Source organism: Phoca vitulina, unplaced genomic scaffold, assembly GCF_004348235.1.
Source record: "Phoca vitulina isolate PV1807 unplaced genomic scaffold, GSC_HSeal_1.0 scaffold3, whole genome shotgun sequence".
NCBI classification, from domain to species: Eukaryota; Metazoa; Chordata; class Mammalia; order Carnivora; family Phocidae; genus Phoca; species Phoca vitulina.
Window position 1 is genome coordinate 80,501,313 of NW_022589706.1, and position 24,910 is coordinate 80,526,222.

Sequence of the window (24,910 nt, forward strand, 5' to 3'; positions counted from 1 at the left end):
CCAGTGGTTTGTATACTTTACTAAAATTTTCAACAACTCATTTTTAACATGTGTATCCCATGTTTTTTATTATGTCCATTAATATATACTGTTATCTTTGGGGCACCTGGGTGGCTCAGTCATTGGGCGTCTGCCTTCGGCTCAGGTTGTGATCCCAGGGTCCTGGGATCGAGTCCCGCATCAGGCTCCCTGCTTCTCCCTCTCCCACTCCCCCTGCTTGTGTTCCTGCTCTCGCTATGTCTCTCTCTGTCAAATAAATAAATAAAGAAAATCTTTAACAAAAAAAAAAAAAAAAAATATATATATATATATATATATATATATATATATATATATATATATACTGTTATCTTTATCATTTCCTTGTTCCTATCTTCTTTGGGTTTATTCTATTGACATTTTATCTGACTTTGTATGGTGAAAACAAAGTTTATTAAGTTTTACTCTAACAAGCGTACTTACTATCCTACATTCCCCTCTAAATGTTCGTTAATCCTATTCCAGAAGTGCGGCAGTGTATGTTTTGTATTGTGGTGGTCATGGAGGTATATTGCTTGGATCTTCTTCAAAAGGATGTGCTCTGGGGACATCAGAGAAGGACAGCTCCAGCTGCTGTAACTTCTGATCCACTGTAGCATTCACCAAGGCCACACTTTTCCAGGCTGCTTCTCGCCAATGACTGAATATAGCCAAACTACTGGAGAAGGGCTGTGTTTGCTGGATGTGGGTCTCCTCCAACAGATAGCCTTGACATGGGGACTCCCATCAGCTTGATGGATGCTTTCTCAAAACTATGCCACTGTCTGAAGTTTTTCTTCGTCAATACTTCCTATTTTGTTCTTTTTTAAAAAATTTTATTTTATTATGTTATGTTAGTCACCATACAATACATCATTAGTTTTTGATGTATGGTCAAATAATCTATTTTGTTCTTGTTACAGATATCTGCCCTGCATTACAGCTTAAAGGTTCCCACAGCCTGCTCCTGCTCCCTCCCATGTTATCCTTCAAAGGCATTTCCCCAATGTATCTCTTGTACATCTAATTCTGTATGGCTTCTCAGAGGACTTGAAGGAACAAACACAGTATTTTTGTTACCCAGTTCTAAGTGTTTCCAAATTTCTATTAAGATTTCTTCTTTGACTCCCATGCTATTTATAAGTTTTTTCCTAAAGGTTTGAAAAGTCTTTTGTCTCCTAATTTCGTTGTCTTGTGTCCATAGAATGTGTCCTTTGAAATCCCTATTTTTTCATTGCATTTGAAGAATGGGTATTCTATAATTGTTGAGGGCAGAGTTCCTTAGAAGTTCACTAAAACAGTTGTTCATTGAGTTATTCAGATTAAATGATATCACATAACATGAGACGTGTTAAAATCTCCCATTCTAATAGATTTGTTCATTTCTCCTTATAGTTCTGTCAAATGTTGCCCTTTATAGTCAAGGTTATTTCATCAAGTATACACAGGTTGAGGATTTTTATAAGTTCCCAGTGAGTTGGAATTTTATCATTGTCTAGTGATTCTTTTCATCTTTCATATTGCTTTGATTTAAATGTCAGAAATTATTATTCATATCTATCTTGTTTTAGGCTTATTTGCCTGGTATATTTTTCCCATTTATTACACCAAAACATGTGCTTACCTTTGTTTTAGATGAGTCCTTGGCAAACAGTTTTTGCTGGATGTTGGCATTTTATGCAATCTAGAAATATCAGTATTTTAATTGGCTTAATAGTTTATTCACTTACATTTATTGTGATTGCTGATACATTTGTATTTTTCTTTCTTATTTTGTGTTTCCTATCTGTCCCACTCTTTTATGCTACCTTTTTCCTCATTTCTCCTTTCTTTTGCATTGATCACACAGATTTTTTTAAAATTACCATTCCATGACCATGTTTGGTTCTATATGGAAGTAATATGTTCTTGGTGGTTATCTTTGAAAATTCACCTTCCATTCTTAACATTAAAAAAATCCCTTTATTATCCCTTCTGTCAAACAATATAAAGATCTTACAATATTTCAACTTCAACACTTTAATTCTGATTGCCTCCCTCCAAAATTACTTTATATTGCTACCTAGTATCTTAGTTCTCTTGGTTTCTATTTGATCTGAACCTCACATTTTAGACATGCTCATTTATACAACATAGGTCTATATTTGTTGCCATGCTTACCAATATCTTTGCCATTATTTCCTGCATTTTAGCTCTTCTAGAATCATTTTTCTTTCTTCTTTTATACATCTTTTGGGAGTTCTCTTATGGATAATAAGTTTGTAATATACTCTGTTATTCCTGGAAAATATCTTCCTATTGTCTGTATTCTCTAAATATTTTTCTGGATTTAAATTTATTAATGGGCAGAACTCTTGGGGATTTTTAAAATTGTCTCATGAGTTCATGATTATATTTAAAAGTATGTTTATTTAAAAATCTAATTTGATTTGCAATAACAGTTTTCTAGAATAATCTAGTCTACTATAATTCTGGAAGCAGCAGTCTGTTTCCACTATTTTACCTATAAACATAATTAAACTTTCCCAATGTTCAATATATAAATTAATGGATGTACCATCACTCATTGCATAGATTCTAAGGTCACCAGTCATCCACAGAACATGAGGCCTTGACAACACAAGTCAATTAAGTAGCTTTATGGATTGTATTATCTAGTTCCAGTGAAACAAACCTCATAAAAGGGACCAGAACCCTAAAACTATTTCTATAGAAAAATCACAGATGGAAAGTAACACTAACAATAGAAGCATAGAAAATTATCTAAAGTAGCAGAGCTGGTGAGTCTCCTATTCCTAGTATGAGTGCTTTATTTAAAACAAATAAATAATAATAAAATACCACTATACAAGGTAAAAATGACAGTCTAACCAGAAGTAACAAGAAGTCAGCCAAGAACCTTAAAATTAGCAAGAAGATGATTTGATATAAAGAGTAATAATTGGCATGGTTGAATAGGACACTGGCCTAACTGGTTATTATAGATTTGAATAATGAGCTAATGATAGATGAAGGTACCATAATTAGCAAAATAATTTTAAAATAAAATTTCATCTTTATCTCACCCTTTTAATTTATACAGCATTTGTTTTGTAATGTGTATATTTTACATCCATAAGTTAGTGTACTTTTAGTAGGGTTGAGTGCTCAAAATAAATGTTCCTAATAAGGATATATAATTTAAAAAAATCGAGGGCACTAGTTTACCAGCAAATAAGCAATTTGAGGACTTGAGCCATTTGAGATTTATCTGATTCCTCCATAGAAACTAACTCTGAGTTTTGTATGTGATAGAAAACTAACAACTATTTGTAGAATATTTTGTTCTTCTCACGCATTTTGAAAAACTACTCTTTTCCAATGAGTCTATTTTTGTACATGGTGGGGATTTTGAGAAGTATTCCCTCTTGGATCATCTAATCTATTCCCAGAATGTTGGTAGAATTGATTTTTATTATTCCTAACTTATCCCTGATGGATGAGTGTCAAGTGCTCCTGTGAATATTATTAGTAAGGTGAATTCATTATTTCCCTTGACAGTTTGCACCGTCACTTAATTGTTCTCATGGTTAAAAAGTTTTCTCATGTTTAACTTATATTTCCCAACTGCAGTTTAAGCTCATTACTTCCTGTTCTGCTCTCATTGACTAATGAGAATGGGTCCCTGTCCTCCTGATAATACCCCTTAACATATTTGCAGAAGCTATCATGTCTCCTCTTAGCCTCCTTCTCTCCAGATTGGGAAATTCCCAGCTCTACTAACCTTTTATCATATATCCAATCCCTCCTGAATTTCTCATTTTTTGTGGCTTTCCTGTGAACTACATTAATTTGTCCATAAAGAGAAAAAAAAAGCATTAAAAATTCAGTAATTTCCTGAAAATGAGAAAAAACAGTGCTACGTATAATTTACCTATTTTTTAGAAAGCATGAAATTCTATTTGGGAAATAGGTTTGCTTAAAATTAATTCTTATTCACAGTTTCATAAAGAGCATGCAAGATTATTCTTTTGTTTTTGCTTTTATTAGAGAAAGAGTTTTCAAGGATCTGAAATTTATTATGTGCACCAATATGCATAAGATGACAAGTGCAAAGTGCATTTTTCTGGAAAAAGCACTCATAGTTTTCATAATAGAGTTCTGTTTTCCCTGAAAAGGTGCAATTGGACAGGATTCTAGTTCTGGGATAAAACTAAAGTGAATAGAAAACTAAGTTGTTTACTGTTACTCAGTTTTCCTTTTATGAAAATGGGGTAATCACGTAGCAATATATTTTAAGTAAATAATGTCTACACCTGAAGGTTTTTAAAGAAATTTGAAATCAGTATCAACTTATGAACCAGGACTTGTTGCTAAGCATTATTTTCAACATGTTTTTAACCTCCTTAGAGGTTTCTGCACTTCCTCACCGGGACGCTGATTCAGAGCATCCTCTTTCTGTCAGTTACAATGTTGGCAGCTATCTGACCAGCTGTTCTTGGCCACTCTAAAGTGTCAATATACAGCCCTCACAGTTGTGAGTTCTCCTTGTAACAAGGCAGAAATTGTCCAGGCAGATTACTCCCAAGAGAGCAGTCAAAAGACAGAAGAATTGTACTTCCAAGCGTTCTCTTACGTTTTTCCCCCTACGGATATGGACACAAGGCTCTCCATCTACCTTAGAATGTTTAGCATGCACCAGCCTTTGGTAGCAGAAATCCCAACAGCCACATCCAATAAGGAGATAATTCCAATAAGAAAGAAGTTGTATGCAGTGCAGAGACTGAGCTCACAAGATCTCACGTCCACAAGGATATGGTTACACCATATATGTTTGCAGAAGGAAATAAATACTTTTTCTATCAGATACCAATTATCCTTCTCTTCAGGTCCTCTTGGCATCCTTTTTCCTGCTCTCCATGTGTTCTGACCAAATTCACACAGATGCAACTGGGTGATGCCCCATTTTCTGCCCCTTTCATATATCTTTGATTTCCCACCCCAGGACTGCCTTGCTGGTGACACCACAGGATTCTGCTCAGTTCCCATACCCTGTACATACAACCTTGGAAGTATGGGGAAGCTAATATGTTGTGAGGTAAACTTTACCAAAAGCTTACAAGAGCCAGTGGATAAATCATTTCTACTTTCTTCCTTCTCTCCCCAGAAATGGTCATCTAAAGATGCAATCTGTAGGCATCTCCAGGGTATGGTACTGCAGTCAGCTTAATACCACAGCCCCTCTTTGGCTCTGCCACCTTCCCAGAATTACTCCTCCTTCCTGGAATTTTCCTCCCTAAAAAATAGATTCCAAATGGTTGAAAGACCTCAATGTGAGACAGGAGTCCATCAAAATCCTAAAGGAGAACACAGGCAGCAACCTCTTCGACCTCAGCCGCAGCAACTTCTTCCTGGAAACATCGCCAAAGGCAAGGGAAGCAAGGGCAAAAATGAACTATTGGGACTTCATCAAGATAAAAAGCTTTTGCACAGCAAAAGAAACAGTCAACAAAACCAAAAGACAACTGACAGAATGGGAGAAGATATTTGCAAATGACATATCAGATAAAGGGCTAGTATCCAAAATCTATAAAGAACTTATCAAACTCAACACCCAAAGAACAAATGATCCAATCAAGAAATGGGCAGAAGACATGAACAGACATTTTTCCAAAGAAGACATCCAAATGGCCAACAGACACATGAAAAAGTGCTCAACATCGCTCGGCATCAGGGAAATCCCAATCAAAACCTCAATGAGATACCACCTCACACCAGTCAGAATGGCTAAAATTAACAAGTCAGGAAACAACAGATGTTGGCGGGGATGCGGAGAAAGGGGAACCCTCCTACACTGTTGGTGGGAATGCAAGCTGGTGCAGCCACTCTGGAAAACAGTATGGAGGTTCCTCAAAAAGTTGAAAATAGAGCTACCATACGACCCAGCAATTGCACTACTGGGTATTTACCCCAAAGATACAAATGTAGTGATCTGAAGGGGTACGTGCACCCCGATGTTTATAGCAGCAATGTCCACTATAGCCAAACTATGGAAAGAGCCAAGATGTCCATCGACAGATGAATGGATAAAGAAGATGTGGTATATATATACAATGCAGCCATCAAAAGGAATGAAATCTTGCCATTTGCAATGACGTGGATGGGTATTATGCTGAGCGAAATAAGTCAATCAGAGAAAGACATGTATCATATGACCTCACTAATATGAGGAATTCTTAATCTCAGTGTGTTCTTAATGGCCTTAATGAATGGTATTGTCCTCTGAGCCCTCCTGTGGAACTAACCCTTAATGGGTCCTCTCATCTCACATATCCAACCCACATACTCACTCCCTCAGCATCTTTATTCCTCCCTTTATATATGCCAGGACAACTCAGATATTTCTACTTCACTCAGTGTTGACTATCACCATTGCTTTTCTTAAGGGCAACCCTGTCAACAAATTTGTCCCTTCCTCTAGGGTCCTTACTAGGGTAATAAATTTCACATGCTGAGAAAGTACTCCTAATTAATTATTTTTACTTATTTATTCTTTCATTCTAGCCCTCTTGATCAAGTACCAACCAGCATGGCAAGCAGGAGAGAAGCTAGGGGCAGCCTCTTATGGGGGTATCTGCTGCCTTTTGGGAGAGAAATCTCTGCAGTATTGTCCATCTGAGGAGAAGTACTAACTTCTATAGAAACAGTGGGTTGGGAAAGGGGGAGAGTACACAGTCAATATATCCTCAAACGTATCCAACCATTTTCCCAAATTCCATGTTTCAGGGCACCAAGCTTCCCTAATCAGGGCTCTGACATCAGCAGAACAGATCAGCCTTGGATGAGAATTCAAACGATTCTGGAACTCTGCAATTCTATCAGATCATTAGCCCACAGCTCGGTTATATCTGCCTTTCCACTGCAGGAGAGAAGGATTTTTTCGAAAGCTACAGATGAGGCCTCCTGCTCTCACACTTAGTATTTAACTGCTTATTGACAATCCTCAGTTTCTCATTATCCCTCTATGTAGCATAAATACAACACATCAGTAAACAGTCAACTCCACTCTCTTTGCAGTAATTATTTTTTCCATATCATTCAAATGGCTCACTGAAATTGCAAGGGCATTTTGTTCCATGGCCACATTTTCTTAGTTCAATGATGGTGAGATCTGTATCAATCACGCCACGACCATGTGCCAGTGACTCTCCATGCCACACCTACCATTCACGATGGTTTCCACTTTGCCTGCCCTTTAGTGAATGATCCAGGCCCAAATCCAGTCTTACCACCTGTTTATTTGGACAATTCCTGGTGCCAGTTGTGCTATTTTGGGTGTACTGAGAAGCAAACGGCGTGATGAGATTTAGGTATGCAAGAGATTTAATGGTGAGGGGAACAATAGAAGGTATGGAGCATCTTTTAGACCATGACATAGATCTGATCTGACATGTATAGAAGGAAAGATAAAAGATAGAAAAATCTTGGACTGCAACATGTTTCTAAAAAAAAAAACGTTCGATAAAAGCCAACTTGACAAGACTTTCAGCCAAAGTCACCCATTAAAGGAGTCCCCGATCTTTCTGTAATAGACCCACATCAGTGCCCTCACCATGCTAAGGCTTTGGCTGTGAGCAACCTAAAGGCACTATACCCTCAGCACCAAAACAAGAGTGAATTCAGAATGACAGCAATTGGAGAGGTCATTCAACCATGCTCTCTGCTGCAATACATTTTCATGTCCTCTATAATTAATTTTTCTCCTGACTACGCTTCTCATTTTCTACTTATTTATATATCTAATACTTTTATTGGATATTGGACACTATGAATTTTGCATTTCTGAAGACTGATTTTTGTTTTATTCCTTTACGAGTATTGAATTTTTTGGCAAGTAGTTAAATTCCTTTAGATTCTTTTTCTGTGTAGCTTCATAACCTTAAGTTCTCTGTCCTATGAATTCTAGTCAGCTCGGTCTCCCTGAATACCAAGCTCTGTCTTCTCAATTTATGAAATTACCAGACCACATTTGGGTTCTTCCTTCGTGCTCCACAGTCTGGAAATTCCTACAACTCATAATATATGGATAGTTGTAGAGTTCACTTTGTTTCCTTTTTCTCAGTCCTGTGTTTCCTGTTGTCCATTTCCTGAAATATTTATTTCTTGTATTTTTGTCCAGTTTTTTTATTGTTTGTACCAGGAGATTAATTCCTACTTCCTTACTCCCATCTTACTCCCTCATGTACAATCAGATATCTGCGTTTCACAAATTGTAAAAGTAATACTGTATTTTTTAATTTTATGAAAATATGTGCTCAGTTTTATCATTCAGATTATTTTATATGATTGAATTTTATTTCCTCCCTAGCATAGGGACCATTCTCCCTGTGTTCCTTACTTCTCCTCTTCTTACTTCCTGTGTATTTTTTTTTTTTTTTTTGTCTGTCACATAGTTGGGATTCTAGGATACACAACTGTATGAAGGTATGCTTGATGGATGGTTGCCCAAAAGTGAAGCTGGGGAAATTACAGAGGGGGGAAAAGTAGAGTAAATTAAAATCTGTTTATTGAAACATAAGTCTAGGTCCTCTACACATTTTCAAGATTTCTTAGTATTTTAGATTCCTTGTAATACACACATAGAAAGCATGAAAGGGTTAAACAGCCAAACTGTTTCACAGTGAAACAGAAAATGAAATAGTGTTTAACCTTAGCCACCGAAGGCACTGCAAAAATTGATAATATCACACAGGAAGTAAACATCATGTAAAGATCTTTTAAAAATGCCGGGAAAGATTAATGATAGCATCTGTCTTGGAGGTATGTTGTTTCCCACCAAAAGCAGTGGGCTTTTTAAAACTCTCCCACTACAACAACACAGGGAAGAAGGTTTTTCCAAAAGGCATATTTGCAGAATTTGAAGATCATAAAACCATTAACAACAACAAGGATATGTAATAAAGGAATAAAAATAATAAAAATAATAGTTTCGGTGAGACTGTAAATTCTTTAAGATCAGCAAAAGTCTTATTCATTTATGTGTCTTTTAAATATCCCACACATGGGGCTCCTGGGTGGCTCAGTCGGTTAAGTGGCTGACTCTTGGGTTTGGCTTAGGTCATGATCTCAGGGTCATGAGATGGAGCCCGTGTGGGGCTCCCTGCTGAGTGCGCTGAGGTTGCTTAAGTTTCTCTCTCCCTCTCACTCTGCCCCCCCAAGCCCCAGCATTTGCATGCACTCTTTCTTGCTCTCTCTCAAATAAATAAATAAATCTTTAAATATCCACACAAGTTGGAAAACCAATAAATATCGATTAAACTAAATTGCATTGACTTAATTTGAGAATTTGTTTTTGAAATTAAAGGAAACTTCATGTTTAGGTGTAGTACTTGAGGAGTTCTTGGAAAGAAGTGTTAGACTGTAAATTCCCAAACACAGGAGAGAAATGAATGGAAAAATAATAGACAGCACTAGTTTGTCACAATGACTGGCTTCCTTTTTCTCCCAACATATAGAAGCAACTGCCATAGAATTTCTTAAAGAAGATATTGTGCTCTTAGAACTTCAAAGGATAATTGAGGAAGTTTCTTCCCCTAGTGTGAACTTCACTGGGAAATCCAAAAAAAAATATAATTGGAAAAGAATATTCCTACAAGAGGGACAATTTGCAAAATATCAAATTAGAAAATATCAACATATCAAAAATAAAAGCCAATATTTTATTTATGTTATTTTCATTTTGGAGTATTTTTCAATTTTAAGACATTATTTGATATTAAATTAGAAAAATAAATTTGAGCAGATAAAGCCAATAGAAGCATGTATTTTGAATTAGGTGAGGGACAACACCATTTACTATGGAGGCCAATTGTAGGGCGCAAGTATTCCCTGCCACCCCCAAGATGGATAATCTCACTCTCCAAAAAGATGATAAAACATTACCATCTAAAATCTGAGCTAAAAATTGGGGAAATTATTATAAAATGTTTTTATTAGAGTTACTATTATTAGAATATTTCTGTACCAACTTACTAGTTTTGTGGATTTATTGACATCACTAACAGTTGTGAATGAGTTAATGTCCTTGAATTTTTTTACTCTCCTTGAATTGCTCAGTAGCAAAGTCCAACTTGTCAAATTTTATTAACAAAACAAAAATAGTTGTCATCAAGGCACAGAGATTTTCTTAATCTAGTCTGTTCAATCATTTGTTATTACATATTTGTGTAAACATATACATGCACCAGTTATTAATTGCTATCTTTTCAGGAAAAGGAAAAATCTATAAAAGTCTATAAAATGAAGATGCACAACTGAAACTAATTGGGACTAGTCTTGAAGGCTTTATGTAAGAAATGAATATGCATATTGGCATTGAAGGTCAAGCATTTAAGCTACCTGAAGAGTACATGCAAGAGTACTTTGTTTTATTTTTAATTTTTTTAAGTTGGATGTCTTCTTTGAGAATACACATATAAAAGGATATTTTAAAAATCAGGGTTGTATTCTATATCTCTTCTCTCATGCTTTCTATGTGTTGACAATGAAAGGACAGTCCACGACCACTCAGTTCACCAGTGGCCAAAACTGAGAACTGTTATATTAATATAGGTATTCTCCCAGGCACTGTTTTTATCCTTAGAAATCATTATTCTCATGACATAGGGATCATCTCTGAGAAATATGTTGTTCTTTATAATCAAAATAGTCATTGCCTCTTTTATTATTTTTCTGAATTAAATCCAAGCCCACTTTCATCTTGGGTTGCCGAACAAATCTGAGCTACTCTTCCCCTTCACTTTATGTGAACCAGCATTACTACTATATTCAGGATTTTTGTGTGTGGTTAGGGTGGATGTGTGTGTGATGAGTGAGAGGAAATGCTTTCTTGCTTTTCTTTTTTCTTTATTGTGGATACATTTAAATTTGCAACACCCACTCACGTATGCATGGCCCAAATAATTATATCATACCAGAAATTTTTGCTTGAGAGTTACATTACTGAGCCGCTATAGAAGTACTATTGTGGAAATATATTTCCTGGAAAATTTTGCTGTACTGTTGCCTACGTCAAGATGCCAAATAGTTGCTGAAAAAACTCAGGCCATATTTTATAGTCTCGCATCAGAAAGCATGCATGTTTTGTGAACTGCTGTTCAGTGATTATGGCAGAAACTCAGATTGTTAATTGAAACCATTTCTCTTTCTTCCTGATATACACAGTGATATTTCCTGGTCCCTTGCAGTTAGGTGTAGTCATGTGCTTATGTTCTGGCCTATGGAAAGTGGATAGTCAATAAAAATCTCCTGTAAAATTCTCTCTCAATTCTACCATCCATAGTTTATATGATAACATCTAGGTCAATTTTGGAAGCCATACATTGAAAATGGTACAGGCTCCTGTAATTTCTGTACCCATATGATTGCCCTCTTCACCCCTACATTATTCCTCACCATCAGTTGGACTTCAGAAAAGCTAAAATAAATTTCTATTGTATTCAGTCACTGAGTTAAAAGGGTATACTTATTACAGCAGCCAACCATAGCTGATACAACAGGAAATTTAAAAGATCCTATATGTTGGTTGCCATCCACCTTCTTCCCTCTACTAAGATTGCTTCTATGTGGGTGACTAGTTCATTGTTTCTGAGAGTTACTACCAACAAAATTTTTTTAATGAAATGTACCTCTTACACAAGGATGTTATAGGGATTATTGCAATATTTCCATAAATCTTTCAGGGGTCCTTGGAGCAAAGGCTCCATATAAGGCAATATAATGATGCTCATTTTATTATACACTATAATATTAATGAATAATACTGCATAATATAAATACAAACCAATTATTTACAGAAACAATTGTTTCTCTAAAGTAAACACTGTGAATATATCAGAATAATTTCATGGAACAAATTAAGGAAGCACTTGGTACAATCTATCCATTTTGTTGTCTTCCATTTTCATAGTTCCGAAACTAAAATGCTTAGATAGGACTAATAATTATCTCTAGTAACAAAGAAAAACTAATCCATTTGTTTCTTTCTTTTTAATCCAACTAGCTTTACTTCTTATAAAAGCAGCAGAGAATTTCTGGCTCTGATTTGTACCTTCTGCCCATCCATTAAAAGTAGATAACTTCTTCCCTGACCCAGTCTTATAGGTCCAAAATTGCTTTTTCTTCACTGGAATATATTCTCCAAGGGTCAATAAACTCCCATGCTCAAGATTTCTATTTTTGTCATAATGCCATGATTCATAATTTTTATCATAATATCATGAGGTGTATCATGGTAAGGTTTGTCTTCTGAACAGCTCTGAAAAGTACAAAATGTATTTTCTATACAAACAGAGGACCCTGGCCTTTTAGGCCTTTGTTTCTGCTGCTCTCTCCATTTGTGAAGCATCTATCCCTTTCTGTGAATCAAAATGTATCTCATGCCTTAAGGGATCATTCCTATACCCTGTGAAACCTGTTTCCAGTAGATTTCATTTCTTTTTCTACTCCATCCAGAGAGCCTCAAATCACATAGTGACCTGACTTTCCCATTTAAGTAACTATAAGAACCAAAAGGCAATCCCTGTCACGAGGTTGTAAGTAAACAAGGTTCACAGAAATAACACCCAGTCCAGGACCACCATGGGTCACCACACTGGTATGCAACGCACACCCACAGTGCCCCATCCATATGGATGACATAGTGTAGTGTACAACTATATACAGTAGCCCTGCCCACTACCCATATTCTTTAGTTTTTTTTCGTGTTCTCAGTTCCAGTGCCCTTCACCCACTCCATGGCTATAACAAATTTTTTCTCTGTCATCTGGAAGTCCTACATCACTAAAAATAATCCCAAGAATCCACTCTTTGCTACATTTCTTATTGTTTTCTTTTTCTAATTTTTTCATTCTTTTATTCACACTAAATCTGTTCTTCAAATTTTCAAGACTTTTCTTCCCCCATTCCCTTCATTTTTATTCCTTTTTATGAGCCCCCTCCTGGGCTCATTTTCTTCCCTACTCAGCCTGGACTTCTTGATCAATAGCCTTAGGAACATTGCCACAGAGACTCCCCACCATCTCCAGTTCTAAATCAGAAAAATTCTGTAAATCCTTTGACTGCCTTTTATATACTCTTATCTCCTTCATCCTTTCTCAGTTTTCTAAAAAAAAAAAAAAAAAAAAAAAAGTCTGTGCTTTGTGGCCCACTTTTTTTCTTAAGCCAAGGCAACCAGTCTCATTTGTATGGAGTTTGTACTCCTGCCCTGGACTGTTTGTTGACGACCTTTCTTCTCTAGGCCTGGGAAATTCACTCCCAAGAACTCTTCCCTGTGCATAATTCTAGGTTAGAGGTTATCAGTATGAGAAACCCAGGTGAAAATCAGGCTGAAGCAAAGCTGCTGTACTCTGAAAGCAGGTGACATATGAGCAAGGTAGAGAGAAGAGCCCATGGCTTTGGGGGAGGCTCTTAGGACCCATCTGCTTTCCTTCCACAACTAAGAGAGTTTCTGGAGACTTTCTACGGATTGCTGAGACATGCCATAACTTCTGCCAAACTTTTAAAAAAGTTTTTATTTTAATTCCAAGGAGTTAGCATACAATGTTATATTCGTTTCAGGTGTACAAAATAGTGATTCAACACTTCCATACATCACCAGTGCCCGTCAAAACAAGTCCTCAATCCCCACAACCTAGTTTAGCCACCCTCCCACCCTATAGCTAAGAGTTTGTTTCTTGGTTTGTCTTTTTTCCCTTTGCTTATTTTTTTTGTTTCTTAAATTTCACATATGAGTGAAATCATTTAGTATTTCTTTCTCTGACTCATTTCACTTAGCATCTAGTGCCATCCACATCACTGCAAATGGTAAGATTTCATTCTTTTTCGTGGCTGAGTAATATTCCATTATATATATATATATATATATGCCACATCTTCTTTATCCATTCATCAGTTGATGGACACTTGGGCTATTTCCATAGCTTTATTATTGTAGATAATGCTGCTATAAACATCAGGGTGCGGTTAGGTGTAGCCATGTGCTTATGTTCTGGCCTATACCCTTTTGAATTAGTATTTTTATATCCTTTGGATAAATACCTAGTAGTGCAATTGCTGGATCACAGGGTTGTTCTATTTCTAACTTTTTGAGGAATCTTAATACTGTTTGCCAGAATGGCTGCACCAGTTTGCATTCCCACTAATAGTGTAAAAGAGCTCCCCTTTCTCCATATCCTCACTAACACCTGTTGTTTCTTGTGTTGTTGATTTTAGCCATTCTGATAGGCATGAGGTGATATCTCATTGTAGTTTTGATTTGCATTTCCCTGATGATGAGTGATGTTGAGCATCTTTTCATGTGTCTGTTGGAGCTTCTGGCAAACTTTTGAGAAAGTCTTACTTTAGCTCTCTATGCTAAAATATTTTATGTCTAATTCCCTGACCTTTGGGCAACTACTCCCCTTATCCTCTGTGGCTGCTTCCCTGAGCATCATTCCTTCAGTTCATCCAACAAGCCCTGTAAACCCTTAATTCTATATGAAACCCTTTCTGCACAGAATACATGGAATGGCATATATTACCTGAATGCTGATGAATATACCCAAACACTCCCTGAATTTATTCTAGCAAATATCACCAATAATCTCCAAGTTTCCCAAATCCAGCATATTTTCATCTTTATTTGATGTCTCTGAAACTGTTGCCAATGTGACAAATGCTTTCTTGGAACTTACTATCATAATAGAACCTAGAGATTAGTAGAGGAGATATTTAAATATATAATAATATGTATATAATAAAATGTGCCATAAAAGGAAAATAAGTTTTTCTTTGAATATAAAGAGGAAAAAGCAACTGGATCTATCTTGGTAAATTATTGTGAAGGATTCCCTCTGAAGATTATACTGAACTCTCCTGGGGTCGCCAAGCAGTAGATGGGGCATCTTGGACATTATTAACATACATAACAACTTATTCCTTTGTCACTTTTTCTTTTATCCTCTGAAATATAACCTATGTCCACAAATAGATTCTCTTGATTTTCTATCCTGCACATTTTTGTTTCTGACTATGGCCATAAATAAGGAACAAAGGGAAATGTGAGCAAAAAAGAAAGATTTTATGTGAGTAAAGAAAATCTATTTACTAGAGTTTACAGGCTTAAAAGGCTAGATTTAGTCAAATAAATACCTGATATAGACCCAAAAGCAAAGATCCTGAAGTTTTCTACCATTACAGCCCTTTGGAGAGTAATACCAATTGTATACAAATATACAGAATAGGCATTCACAACTACTATTCATAACTACTTAATAGAAAAACAATTAACTAAAAACTTTATATAAATGTAAAAAACAATCTTATTAAATTGGGTACTTTAGGAAATTAAAGGCAAGATCCTCAACTACTTCATAATGTAATATGTTAATATATCTAACAGTAACAATCAATTTAGTGTGTGAGATTCACTCTTCCGTAATATTTTGACTACAATGATATTCCACAAGCTGTCAGCATGGATAGAAAATTTCCATAATTTTATAAAAACTAGGTCAACATCATATAGATATACTCTACATAATCCAGCCTATTCTGTCGATATCTTAACTCTAGCAGAAATGTGAATTCCATAATACTGTGAAATCAAACAAGAATTTCTAAAATAGAAGCAATTGGAAAATGTCCTATACCTCCAAGTTAAATTCAGATGTGGATAATATGTGTATATCACAATAGATTTAAATAAGGAATGCTGCAGATGAAATAAATAAGAATTTTGGTATGATAGTCATTTTAGTTAATTACATCATAGCCTGAATTTAGAAAATCTATGATGTTACTATGGAAACTGTTTTTGCTGAAATGTAGTTATAGATATCCTTTAAGTACAAATTAAATTAATTGAAGGCAGGGGCACAATGCTTGAAACATTTAGAAGCTTAAAGAACAGCTTATTCTTCTTACCTAGAATTAAAAAGTGGTAAAAAAAAAAAAAGAGAGAGAGAGAGAGAGATGAACATATAAACTAGTCTCCAAAAATGAATTATACATACAAAATACTTTTCAAAGCAAACTGTACATACTTTGAAATCCACTTAGAATAATATGAACTCCAAACACTATCCAATACAACTTCAACGTGATGTTTACAATCTAGTGCGAATAAAGCCATGAACACTCTGATGACTGTTTTTACTTTTTAAAAAGCCGGGGTGGAAGAATTAACCTTCCTAGGGATGACCTGGCATATAGTAGACACTTAATAAGTATTTGTTGACTATGTGAATGAATGAAAAAAAATAGCCTAGAATGCAGAAATGGTACAGTGACAATGCTGAGATTTGGTGAGGCTCAGTAAGTGGTACCCCACTTCCCTTTTTTTTCCCCCTGAGACAGTTAAAAAACAAGAAAGATAGAAAAGCTAATGGAGGATGCTCTGGTCTGAACACTTGTGTCCTCCCAAAATTCATATATTAAAGCCCTAATCCCCAGTGAGATGGTATTTGGAGGTGGGCCTTTTGGGAGAAAATTAGACTTAGATGAGGTCATGAGGGTGAGTCCTCCATGATGGGATAAGTGCCCTTTAAGAAGAGAAAGAGACCAGAGCCCTCTTCCTCTCTCTCTCCCTCTGCCATGTGAAGATACAACAAGAAGATGGCCATCTGCAAATGAAGAAGAGGTTCTCACCAGTCACCACCAACTCTGCTGGTACCTTGATCTTGGACTTCCCAGCCTAAAGAACCATGAGAAATAAATGCCTGTTGTTTAAGTCAACCAGTCTGTGGTATCATGTTGTAGCAGCTGGAGCAGACTAAGACAAAAGACTTATTACAAATATCTCCTTTAATGCCAAATCTGATAAAAAAAAAAAAAAAAAAGAATGGGATTATAGCTGCAGCAAGCAGGTTTCCTAATTGTGAACCCAGATTTTAACAAACACCCAACCCAGGCACAGGAAGGATTAGGACACCACAGACCTTCTCACATGGGAGACGACATCTGTAAACCTTAACACATAGAGAAGCACACTTTCTGTGAACAGGTTTGAATCCAAAGAGAAAGATAAAAAGAAATAACTAGGCAAGCATATTCAATTTATTCTTCCAAAATTTGTAAGTCCCATAACCCACCCACTCCCTACAGAAAGAAGCATGTGAGGATGGGGATATAGGCCACAATTATGTGAATGGATCACCCTTCATATGAAAATAATCATCTAGACTGTGAAAAGAATGTGTTCTCTGCATATCGATTATGGGAAGTCTTGTTATTTGATAATTAGTTAAGCATGAAATAAGACCAATATACTCTTATTAAATAGGTTAAATCAGAGTACTTTCAGTCACTCATTTATCTAACAAGTATTCATTGATACTTACTAGGTAAATTCTATAGATGTTGGAGTTATGAGGAATAAGAGGTTTCCATCCTTATGAGGTTTATAACCTACCAGGCAGACATTTATTGAATAAGCTATTTTAATTCAGAATATTAGGATAGAGGAAGCACAGAGTGCTCTAGAAGCTCATCGGTGAGATATTTAACCTTATAAAGCTGAGGAATTCTACCTGAAGTACTCAACTTTGAAGCAGAGAGCCAAAGCAATTGGTAAGAATTATCAGGCAAAGAAAATGTTTCTCAGGCAAGCAGGCAATAAGTTTGCGGGCCTAAAGCAAAGAGTAAGAATATGTAGTCAGCAAACCAAAAGAAATTCAGGAAGTCTAGAATGTAGTGTGAAGATCACAAAAGAAACAGATTCTGCTAAAGAAGCAATCAGAAAAGAGAAATGCCCAGTTTCACATTTTAGTAAAATCACATTAGCTCCAAAGGGGAGAAAGAGCTAAAGAATAAAGTTAGAGATACAATGAAGTATTTTTTTTTAAGATTTTATTTATTTTTCAACAGAGAGACAGCGAAAGAGGCAACACAAGCAGGGGGAGTGGGAGAGGGAGAAGCAGGCTTCCCGCTGATGAGGGAGCCCGATGTGGGACTCGATTCCTGGACACTGGGATCATGACCTGAGCTGAAGGCAGGCACTTAACCAATGAGCCACCCAGGCACCCTACAATGAAGTATTTTAAGTGAAAAAAAATGGCAAGGAGACTAAACACAAAAATGGATAGAAATATTTTGTAGATAGAGCAACCAAGATTTGGTGTTCTTGGGAAGGTATCCAATATAAGGATGAAAGAAAGGGAGATTAATGTATCTCTGCCTTGACTAGCTTAGTGGATGCTGATGTCATTCAACAAAATAGGAACCCAGGTAAAGGTGGTTTGGAAATGGGAGAGCTAAATGATAAGTACACTTTGGTACATTTAGATTCAGCTTTTCATAGAATATCCAAATAGCAATATCCAGTAAACACGTGAGTATATGGGTCTAGAGTTTAGGAAAATGAGTTGGATTGGAAATAGAGAGGGGGGATCAAGGACATATAAATGATGACTGAAGCTACAACCATTTTATCAAGTGGATTGAATTTGGTAGATACAATCAGCAAACAGCATTATTATTTAACCACCACTTTCTTCAAATGCACTCTGTGAGATGTCCCTTCTTTCCCCCAACATCCAACATCAAGGTCCTGTGACTTTTAATCACCTTCATGTAAGGAATAACATTACTTTAAGTCACAGGTATAAACTCTAGATATATGGGGTTTTTTTTTCCTGTGATACCTTAAGTGTACTCTATTATTGATGTGAACCCAACCTAGACAGTGTCTATGTTTCTCGTGACGAATGACACTGGGAGACAGAGAGATCACAGAAGAACCAGTGAGGTCTGTCATAAAAGAAATCTGTCCCAGATCTTGGAAAAGAAATGATTTAGCATATTCTTTAAGTAATTGTAGAAAAAAATCTTAAGATTATTAAGAGAAAAACAGCACTAATATCTTGGTTTTCTTCTATTCTCTAGATGTGGTTTTTCAAATAATGATAACTTTTAAAAATAATAAGTCATTTCATTGCAAAGAAAAAATTAATGAACTATCCAAAATATTTGAAATGAAGCTCAGATGTTTAAATATCAGGATGTTTCCATAGACACTAAATTTAGAGCTCTAGAAATTAATATGGAACATTCATTCAAACATTATTCCAAGCAAAGCTTGAGAACACCAACAGGAAAAGAGGTAAAAATGCATCTTGTGAAATATCTCCAGCTGTTATCACACTTTTTTAATATTGATGGAATGTCCATAGTGTATAAGGTGTCACACTTAACACATCCAAAGCAGTTCTGGACCCCCAGAATTTGCAGTTTACTATGTATATGAAAAAACAAGTCCAAAATTTATATAAATTGACTTTTTTAATCTAATCTAATATTTTGGTCTTATTTCCAACCCATATTTTGATTTTGTTTGGCAGACCACTAATGTCTAAGGAACTACAATCTTAGTTTTGCCCATTATATTTTCTGATTTTGATTTTTTTTTCAGAGTATTGATATTTACTTTCTAGGTCATATTTTGAGAAAAAGCCGCCCCATTCCATCTTCCAACTCTTCTCCAGTTATAACTGAGCCCAAGTGTGGACTCTTCCATCCAAAGGTTATTTCACACAATAGGAAAAAATCTATGACCCAGCCACACACACAGAAACATACACACACACTAAATGAGCAGGCACAGACTGTCTCCAGAAACTAAACTGGAAAATAAAAAGAGAATGAGGTACTGAGAAACATAGCTTTTATATAATATATATATATGGAAAGCCATGAAAGGGGCCATAAGGGATTCTAAAAACTAGAGTTGTGATAATTCATAAAGTTTAGTTAGCAGCTACAATATATAGTTTTTGTTCTGTTTTGTCTTGAATATACACAGAGTAGAAGGGACTTATTGGTAATAGGGAGTAGAAACAGACACAAAAGCAAAACGTCATGGGGAGAGCCATGGAGTCATGTTAATGGCAAAGCTGTAAGAAGGACACCCAGGAATTCCTTCACTAGGATCCCAGGGCTACAGTGGAACTGTCTAGATACGTAATGTTTCTGGGATTTCTGTGAGGTTTTATTTCTCTTGTCTATGGCCATGGTGAATGTTTGTAAAGGTTGTGATTTTATGAAAGTGTCAAGTCCAAGACAGAGAACCACAGTGATACCCAACCCACATTCAGAGCTGTGGTGACCTGGACAAAGGAACAACTTTGTAGGATTCATACATCTACTCTATAGTGTCTTCTAATTTTCACACTGTGACCCCACACTTAACGCCCCAAGTGAAATGTTAGAATAAAGTCCCCCTTTACTACTTAAATCTGCTTTTTGAAATCAAAAGAACCCAACTTAAACAGCAAGTTCCTCTATCTTTTCCTCATGTGTATAAAAAGCGTGCTCTCACAGTATCACATCATACCTATTAGAGTGGCTATTATCAAGAGACAAACAAGTGTTAGGATGTGGAGAAAAGAGAACCCTCGTGCACTGTTGGTGGGAATGTAAATTGCTACAGCCACTATGGAAAACAGTACAGAGCTTCCTCAAAAAATTAAAAATAGCACTACCATATGATTCAGCAATTCCACTTCTGGGTACTTGTCTGAAGAAAACAGGAACACTAATTCAAAAAGATATGTACGCTCCATGTTCACTGCACCATCAATTACAACAGTCAAGACATGGAAACAACCTAAGTGTTCATCAATACATAAATGGATAAAGAAAATGTCACACACACACACACACAAATATTATACAGCAATAAAAAAGAAGGAAGTCCTGCCATTTACAGCAACATGAATGGACCTTGAGGGTATTAAGCTAAGTGAAATAAGACAGAGAAAGAAAATACCGTAAGTTCTCACTTATACGTAAAAACATAAAAAAGAAAACTCATACATAGAGAATAGATTGATGCTTGCCAGAGGTGGGGGGTTGGAGGTGAGTGAAATGGTGAAGGGGCTCAAAGGTACAAACTTCCAGTTATAAAATAAGCAAGCTCTGGGGATATAATGTATACTGTGGTTGCTATAGTTGGTAATACTGCATTGTATGTTTGAGAGGTGCTAAGAGAATAGATCTTAACTGTTCTCATCATGAGAAAGAGAAAATTTGTAACTATGTATGGTAATGGATGTTAATGTGGTAACTATTTCACAATATACATGTATATTGAATCATTATGTCATACCCCTGGAACTAATGCCATATGTCAATTATATTTCAATTTTTTTTTTAAAAAAAGCATAGAATGAAAACAGTGGGCCCTAATAGTTCATCTCTAAGATTCCTTCAAGCTATTATCTATTATTTCCTTTAAATTCAGTGGATTTTTTTCCCCCCAGAATTTAGACCTTGTGAGCTCACTCTGTTTTCATACAGATGATATAATCCTGTGTGGATCTGTTCATTGCAGGAAGCATGAGATCTCTTTATTCATAGTTTAGACTTATTTTAATTGCATCCTTTAAAAAAATATCTTATTTTAGATAAAGGTTTGTCATTCTCTAAAGTATAAATAGTACAGTGACAAAATACTTAGTCTCTTCCCTTAAACTGCATGTAATCTAAGATTGAGACTAAAAAATAAATAGTTTTAATAAAATGGAGGTTATGACACAGTGTAATAAAAACATATAGGATTGGTGTCAAGCCCAAATTTGGGGACTAGGGGTCAGGAAAAGCTTTCTGGAGAAGATTAAATCTAATTTGAGTTTTAAAGAGGAGGAGATAGCCAGTTAAGGGAAAAGTCAGAAAGGCATTCTAGGCAAGAGAAGAGATGTGGAAAAGAATCAATTATTGAGACAGAGAAATCTTTACAGCAGTGGTGATCAAGCACTTTTTAAATTATAGCCTGCTTGAGTGGAGTCCAAGACCCATAGCCCTCTGAAGACAACTATTTAAAAAGTTAAAGAGACATAAATAAATTTAAGTGATCTTTTGATATTAAAATATATGAATTAATCTCATCAATAAGATTAAAATATCATTATTTATTTAATTATATGTTTAAATAATAACCTACACATTTTTTATATTAACTCCATAAATCATTACACTTAACTTTGGCAATACAATGCCCTTTAGATTTTTTTAATTTTGTTTTTGTTTTTTGTTTTTTTTTGGCCTAGGTAATACCTGCACATAAAAAATAAAAGAAAAACAATATACAATAAAAATTATTTCACTCTGTCCCCCAAAATCCCTACAGAGGCTACAAACATTGATAGTTTTATTTGTCATTCCAAACATATCTATAAATGCACATATTTTGACACAATATACAATTGAATTTTTCTTTCTGAGACTTAGAATACATTTTGGAGAGCTTTCCAGAGTACTTCAATGTATGTTTTAATTTAATATTTTTAATTTTTTATTTTAAACTAGTTTTAACCTTACAGAAAAGTTATAAAAATATTACAAATCTCCTTGTATCTATTACTATGCTTTCCATAATGTTAACATCTTATATACTACAGCAAAATTATCAAAAACAGGAAATAAACATTGTTACAATATTATCATTTAAACCACAGACCTTATTCTAATTTCAGCAAACTTTCCACTAATGTCTTTTTTCTGTTCCACAATCCTATCCAGGATCCCACACTGCATTTTGTTATAACTCCTTGGTCTTCTAGTCCGTACAAGTTCCTCAGTCTTTCCTTGTCTTTTATGACCTTGACATTTGAGCAATACTAATCAATTATTTTATAGAATTTCCATCAATATGGATTTATCTATTTTTTCAATAATTAGTATGAGATTATGCATTTCTGGCATAAATGCCACAAAAAAATTATTTCTCTAAAGACACTTAAGGAAGTGCTTAATTCCAGGACAGGGACAGGGAATATAATAAGGTTAACCTGGGTTATCTGTTGGTGTAGGGAAAATAAGAAAATGCTAAAATAATTGGTGGCTTTTGAAAGAACAGAGGAGCCAACAAGACTTATGACCTAATGACCAAATGGTCCTAAGGACTGAAGCTGAATCAAATTGAGGAACAAAATAAAAAATGGTATTGGATTTTATGGAATAAGTTAAATATTCATGGTATGTAGTGATACATATAATTGAGTAAATACATAAATAGAGGAAGGAATAGCTTTAAAAATAAAATTGTACCTAGTGAATTAGAAAAGAGAAATAGAGAATCAACTTTAATCCAACACCACAATAATTATTGCAGGCGCAATCCACGAATAGATACTAAAATTAGTGACAAAAGTTTAAGGAGAAACAAGATTTGTCTAGTCTCAAAGTATCTTCCACTAGAGATGATTAACTATAAAAGAAAAATATAACTTTGCAGTGGAGAAATTTGATACATACTAACTTAATCACATGATCAAGGTACCCACGATTCGTAGTAAGATAATGTGAGCTATTTGATGTGATGCATGGAATATACAAAATTATAACTTTCAATAAGTAACTTTTTAAATAGATAACATTTATGAGATTTAAATTTTTTTAATATTAAATTTTTAAGGGGCACCTGGGTGGCTCAGTGAGTTAAGTGTCTGCCTTCGGCTCAGGTCATGATCCCAGGGTCCTGGGATCGAGTCCCGTGTCAGGCTCCCTGCTCAGCCGGAGCCTTCTTCTCCCTCTGCCTACTGTTCCCCCTGCTTGTGTGCTTGCTCTCTCTCTCCCTCTCTCTGTCAAATAAATAAATAAAATCTTTAAAAAAAATAAAATAAAATATTAAATTTTTAAAATGTAGAACCATACAGTGCAAGTCTCTACAAAACATTTTGCTGATGTGGTTATGCAATCAAAAAGGTTTAGAGACCACTGCTTTATATAGCACCATAGAAAATACTCAGCATATATTCAGCCTAATATATGCATGATCACTAACATGTGTAAGTATGTCTAGAATAAATTTCCAGAAGTAAAATTGTCAGATCAAACTGTGTAAATAATTTGTTATGTTAACATCTTAACCAAATTGCCTTCCATAAAGGTTGTGCCAATTTACCTTCAACACAATGTACATGCTATAGTCTCAACAACAGAATGTGTTACTGAGTATTTGAAAGTTTACAAATTTTATGGGTGGTACAAAATGTTTCAGTATAGTTTTAACTTATATATCTCTTAAGGAAGTACAAATGACCCAAAAACGCATTATCTGAGTAGTTTTTTCATATCCATTGTCTATTTTTTCAATGCAGTGATTGGTTTTTCTCTTTTTTTTTTTTCAAATTTCTGGGAACAGTTTATATATTAGGAATAACAATACTTTATCTGTAATATGACTTGTTAATTGTTTTATCTTTTACCACATAGAAAATTATTTAAATAGTACACATTATTAAATAACACACACGTTGTTAGTTTTCCAACTACTTCTATTCTCACCATTAGAACCAGTATAAGTTACTTTGTGTCTTAAAAGTAATAATACTTTAAATACTTTAAAGATTTGCAGTTTCCATTTCTTCTAAAAAAGGATCTTTGGACTTTAGGCATGTTATTTACATGAAAGTTTTGCTTTATATTTATCAAAGAGCTATACAAATCAGGACTTCATCAAAAAGGTTTCACAGTATTTTAGATCTAGCATATTATCTTAAAGACCTAGCATTTTTAAAAATTGAATGTAAAATGATTAGAGATTTTGCAGAAAAACATAGTTATATCTTTCTTACAATCCTAAAATCTCTGAGTTTATATGACTCAATGTCAGGTTGTCCTAGGATACCTAATGTATCAAATGAGGAATCACTGATTGACCACAGAAAGTTGAATCCTAATTTATTACAATAATTCTGGTACAATGCCACCTAAAAATGATCCCCATAACCCTATCTCCCAAGCCATTAAGGAGTGGGTTAGTCTCTGAACCCAACATCTCTACCATTAGGATTCTTAGGTCAAACATTGGTCGTCATTGCCTCTTCCTTCAGTTTTCCCTTTATTACTAAAAGGAATAAAAAATATATGTTAAAAA